The following is a 6343-nucleotide window of genomic DNA, read 5'->3' on the forward strand; positions in this document are numbered from 1 at the left end:
ACAGTTATGCTTAGGATAAACAGAAATATACAATACTTTATAAGCTGTGGTAGTTTCCTTTTTTCCAGTGAATATGAGTATTTAAGTATTTACATGCGAAAAAAATGGACATGCATTTATTGACATCTTCATCAGAAATTTAATACAGTAAATTGGCAAACAACACATATGTGTTGTTCTTACAGCTGCTGTTTGGTAAAAGCTTGAGACTATCATCGTATCATAAACTTAAAGCAGTCAGCTTGCAGATTGAACTGAATCTAAATGGTGGCAATCAATGAACAAACGGCACCAGGAACAACTAATCTTTAACTGAGCCGAATGACTTGACGGATCAAGTTGTTTTTATTTTTCATCAGCAGGAAAATTCACCGTCACCGCTGTGACATCACAGTGTTCAGGTTGATAGGAAGATAAGCCTGCATGAGCACATTCAAGAAGCTCACAGCTCAAAAACACCTAGCTCTAGCAGGAATGTCACATCATCATTGTTTCTGTCTTTCTCAGAGAAAAAAGTGTAATACTGCCTTGCCAGAGTTGAGCTGACATTTCCATGTACCTTTGTCAAACCAGATGTAAGACTTGGTGGGATTAAAATGTGCTGTTGAAGAGCGATGTCACCCCACAGGCCAGCACAAAAGATTAAAACACAAACAGGACGACAGGAGAAAAAGGGAACATGTTGTACTGAAAATTACACAGTAAGCTAAAAAACTTATTTCAAAAGAAATAAAGGTAAAAAGCAACTAAAAATAAAAAAGAGGCAGCTCAAGCTGAGATTTAAATATTTATCACTGTAACCCTCTCATTCCTGGCTGAGAGGAGCATCAATGCAAAAACTGACAGAAGAACCAGTTCACCTTCTGGGGACTGGGAGATATTTTTATTCTTGCTTTCACTCAATCCCTCAGTGGTCCCAAACCATTTACAGAAAATGTCTTTAAAACCTTTAATGTGGCTGAAACAAGTAAGACGAGTGCATAAATGCTGTTATGCATACAGTGAAGCTTAAGTGTACCTGCGACAGCGTTGACTGGTGCAGGTCAGGGGTTAAATGTGTAATAAACAGGATCATTTCCCTGAACGTGAGATCAATCTGTGCAAAATGTTTTAAAGGGTCCTTGTTTTGAACATATTAAGATTACGCTGCGTTCAGTGGCTGGTACTGTATTTCTCTAAACAAACAAAACAAGGATTAACCTACAGGTCAGGCTGTGCCAGTAACCTGCACACTCTTACTAGCTCCTTTTTATTCCCTGATCATAAGCTCCTAAAAATGTAGTGCTGCCTCTATTTACATATAAAGAGATCTGGAAAAAGCTGACATTTAAAGTACATGCAGTGTTTTAACTCCGTCTTGGGACAGCCGAGGTTCGGACAAATGCTTCAACTTTAACCACTTTCAGTTTTGCACTTGACAGCGAGCAGGAATAAAGGAGGCTTACCTTTGTTGATGGATAGAAGAAGTCCCTGAGCCGTTCCACCACAGTGCGCTAATATCTCAAACACCCCTGCTGAGCATCAACTCAGAGCTGGTGTGTGGAGAAATGAGTCTGTTCTGCCGGCTGAAGGAGACGTTATCCAGTTCAGTGTGCTGCTCAGGGAATGAGTGAGGCAGCATAGAGGGAGGGAAGGCATGAGAGAGAGGGAGGGAGGACGAGGACACAGATGGGAGGCGATAGCACTGGATTGTTTGTGATTACATGACTGTGATAAGGAAAAAGGGACTTGAGTTTTGTGAGGGGTTTAGGTGGTTTATGGCATGCATCTACGTGTAGCTATGTGGTCAACAAGAAGTGTCTCAGTTCCCTTATTTCATTGTAGAGTGTCCCCAGCTGCTGAACAGAAAGAAAAGAAAATCTGGAAAGCTCAGAGAGAGATAAGACAAGTACACTCTTCATGCACTCCTCTGACAGATAATTCAGGAACACTGTGTGTCTAAGCCTATTTTTGCCATTTACATCCCCCCCAAAAGCCATGAAGCTACAGATCTACAGTACTCTTTCCTGCTATCATCAAAAGCATCACTCACCACTGATGCCCTTGTCTTCCTTCTGTCTTCTGGTGTCCTGAAAATCTTATCTTCAGGGAGATTTCCAGCCTAAGTGGGATCTAGTGGGTGTTTGAACTCTGGCCTACAGTGTCAGACTGAAACTGCTCATTATCAGGTCGATTAACCACACTGATTGGCTGATAATAAAGAGGAAGCAGTGCACCGACTGATGTTTGCGGACACCTAGTTGCTGTTCAGGTGCTGTTAAGGGGAAAGACACAGAATAAATTCTGTGATCTTAATCAAGCAATGTCTATTGCTCACCTGCAGCAGAGAGGAATTTCACAGAGGTGTTTGTGCTGAAGAAGCTGCAGTCATTTAACATGACTGATGGAGTGGAACATCGTGGGGAGTGGAGATTTGCGGCTGAGTTCATAATTTATTCATGGATTTTATTTAGCAGAGTGAATGTTTACTTGCCTCATCCAATGATTCCTGGAATAAGCTACAGCTTCGTGCGACCCTTAATTGGACGAAGCAGTTACATGAATGAATGAATGAATGAATGTTTACTTGCAAGTACTTGCAAGTACAACTTCTATGGACTGTAAAACCTTGTGACGTTGTACAGTACAGTCTGTGCATCCAGTGCACCAACAGACTGTTTGATTAGTTGTCGACTTGGCATCCACGTTGTGGAACTTATTTTTCTTTTGCTTATTTTTGGTTTCTAATATGTATCAGAGTGTTTAAATATCCATCTTAGCTGCTGACTTTAAATATTTATACTTATTATTGTTGATATTTTTTATAATTTGTTGTTTACTAGAACACTTTTTTTGTTTTTACCAAATGTTAACATACTGTCATTTATGTTATTCATCGCACCTTAACCTCCAACAGATCATAGTAACATACACATTTAATTTATTCATGTTATTTATATGAATTTTGACAGAATCACTGATGCTCAGAGACAAATTAGGGCTTTCAACAAACCAAATACATTTTCATTATTGTTATTATGTTTTTATGTGCCTCACCTGTGATAGATGGTACACCTCCAATAGAAATTATTTAATTGAACAAGTCTCTCTCTTTGGGAATGTCATCATCCATCAGGAAAAACAATGCATTTGTGCACCCTATAAATGTCTTGTAGTGCAAATTTTAGATGTAGCTTTAAACATTTTCCCTAACTAACATGATTTTCTTAGTTTATAATACGGCATGTAACACATATGAATACTGCCTCAGCAACATCTTAATGTTGATCCTGCAGGGCAGCACTGAAATTCTTACTCACAAAGATGAGAAAAGGTCAAGAGAGAACATGTAATCAAGCATAAAAGAGTTAGGTCATCGTACTGTCCTCATAAACTATGAAATCATCCCATAACACTTAGGTAGTGCAAACAGAAAAGTCATACATTGATCCATCTAAGTGCCACGAGAGCTCCTAAATTACTCCCCAAGATCGTGTATTGTAATTTTATGTTCTAAATATCTTAACAGCTTTACTTTTATGCTTGTTTGCTAAAATATGTTTGCTTTTAGCTGTTTCTCTCATACGAGCTTTATTTGAGGTGGACATACATGAATGGGGAGCTTTGATAGACTTCTTTTTCTGATTTTTGCTGTGCAGGTTAATTTTTGTGTAATTTTCCATTTTCTGTACCCACTTAGTTACACGCAAGCTGAGTCCTATATGACCAATCATCAGGATACACCCTGGTTAGGTCGCCAGTCCAAGTAAGGTAAGTTGATAGGTTTTGCAAGAATAATAACCCATCTCCCTTTTTGCAAGCTTTTTTGTGATTTCTTTTCTTTTTCCATTTTTATTCCTGAGCATGACCTCTCCTCAAACAGGCTTTTTCGCTCTTATTGATTTTTTTGCTCTGCTGCACCTTGCAGTCTGGATATTACACCTCATATACTTGAGAGTTTGCCCCATCCTCAGTTAATTATCTTTTAGCAGGGAACCTCAAATTCAATTATAAGAGATTTGTTTGTTGTATAGCAGTCTGTTCCCAAGCAGACTCGAAGCAAACACTGGACTGTCTCTGTGATTAGTGGATCTGAAAAACAACCTTAAAAGCTTTTTAATTATGCTATTGTTGATGAATGCTACTGTACATATTTAATGGTGAAAGCTGCTTACCTTTGCTAAAAGCTTGAGGCAGAAAACATTATGTGTGCTCAGAAAGTCTCTGAATAAAAAGGGAATAGAAAGATGTTAATGAAGGAGGGCAGCTGTTTACATGACAACAAAAAAATGTCTCATTGTATAAATTATATGAAATTATACCAAACTATATGTTTCGTTGGTGGTTCTTAGGTTGCAACTAACAATCACAACAAAGTAGCTTGTTCTTTTTGAAAACAGATCATTCAGTAGATGTATATTTCTTTCATATCCTATGTTTCTAGTTTCACCAGGAATGACTGGTGTGTTTTGACATCACTATGGTGATAAATGAGGAAAAAGGGAAATAACTGTCTCAGAAAAGTGAGCAAATGTAAATTGCCTTTTAGACAGATTAAACAGGCCACTGGCAAATCAAATATTGTCTTGTAAAATGTCAACAGAGTAGGGGGAAAAAATAGTTTTTTTTATGTAAAGGATAAAGGAAGGAATTATCTGACTGTGCTGCTCATATTGCAGAGCTACAATAAACCTGGAGTGACAAAGTACAACATCACGTGGCCTGACATGATGAAACACAACCCACACTGAAACATTTTCATAAGTTCAAGATGGTGTCAAGAAATATCTGAAGACAGACTTTTTAATGGTTAATTGACAGATGGAATGAAAGTGATGGTGATGGTCTCATGTTGGGTAATTAATGGCCACATTCAAGTCAGACCCCAGCCTGGTGAAGGAGTAGTTCACAACTTCCTAGCATGATGAAGATGGACAGATAATCTTCATCTGTCCGTCTTCAGTTTTCTTTATAGCCACGATCTTTTTGCAAGACAAAGCTGCATCACATGCAAATGTTTGGCTAACCAGTAGAGAAGACCTCAAAGCTGACAAAATAATGATCCAGCTCTTTTACTGATCCAACTTAAATCCTGCTGAAAACCTGTGGGTCCTACTCAAACATGAGATTTACTGTGAGGAAAGAAAATAGACCAGTACGAACAGCATTTGAAAGGCTGTGGTTGCTGTTTCAGCAAACCAGGCAGACTTCTTCAATAGCAGGCTTGTGGCAGCTACTGAAAAGAATAACTTTTGTATCACTTAATATTTCCGTAAAACAGAAATAAAATAACTTTCTGCCATTTTGTGTTAATTACCTCTTAATTACCTGTTCTAAAACTGAGAATAAACTTTTACATGACTAGAAACAGTGCATATGTACATATTCCCAACAGACAAAACAATATTTAAAGATTTATTTATTTCTGTCGCAGCTTTAGGTTGTCTCACACTGTACATTTCCATCTAAAAACCTCACATTGTAAAATAATATTTGCTTCTTGATTACATCAGAACGGTTCAGCGACTGAAAGAAATAGCTGTATTGATTCTTGTTAAGCACAGGTGGCTGCTGAGGCAGTCTGTCTGTCGGACACGACAGCGTTAGTTATCCTTACACACTCTTTTGTCAGCTTGGTGGCATTCAGTTAGATTCATTGTGCTCTCTCAGCCTGAAACAAAGGCTGTGATTAACTGGTATGTTCCCTCTCTGTTGATTTACTGCATGTGTTTAATATGCCTCAGAAAGGCGCACAGGCCATTACGCACAGAGCTGACATAAAAGCTCCAAAATGACCAACTCTGAGAAACAAAATGTGAAGAAAACCTCATGGACCTCACCTCACAAATCAGCATCTATCAGATAACATTCCAGGCTGTAACATCTTGAAATACGAGTGACCAGAAAATCGTTTTCACTGGCACATTCACTCCTCAGACAAAACATAAGCATGACAGAGCATACAGACAGAGCATAATTGCTTTAGGGGGAGATTATTTGAAAATCACGTATAAACAGGTGATTTGGAAATAAGGAATCATCAACTTCAGTGCGCATTTGTGTCGTTCTTTCTTAGATTTGTTTTCTGTAAGTGTGCGTACATTTTTCCCTTTCAGGTCTTGTCTCACATTACATTGGTTGTGTCCTAGACACAGCAATAATAAACAGGTTTTCCCTTAAATATTTGTGGAACAGAAAGTAAACTTATACCAGAGTACTCAGACTTTTTTAAAGAACGAACATTGCGTTCTTTCTAACATGAAACAGTGTTAGCAGATCTGTGTGTATGTATGTACATATGCATATATATATATTGGAAGAATTAAGTTAGATAACCTTTCTTCGGCCTGAGCAATATTATGTT

Source organism: Telmatherina bonti, assembly GCF_933228915.1.
Source record: "Telmatherina bonti genome assembly, chromosome: 6".
NCBI classification, from domain to species: domain Eukaryota; kingdom Metazoa; phylum Chordata; class Actinopteri; order Atheriniformes; family Telmatherinidae; genus Telmatherina; species Telmatherina bonti.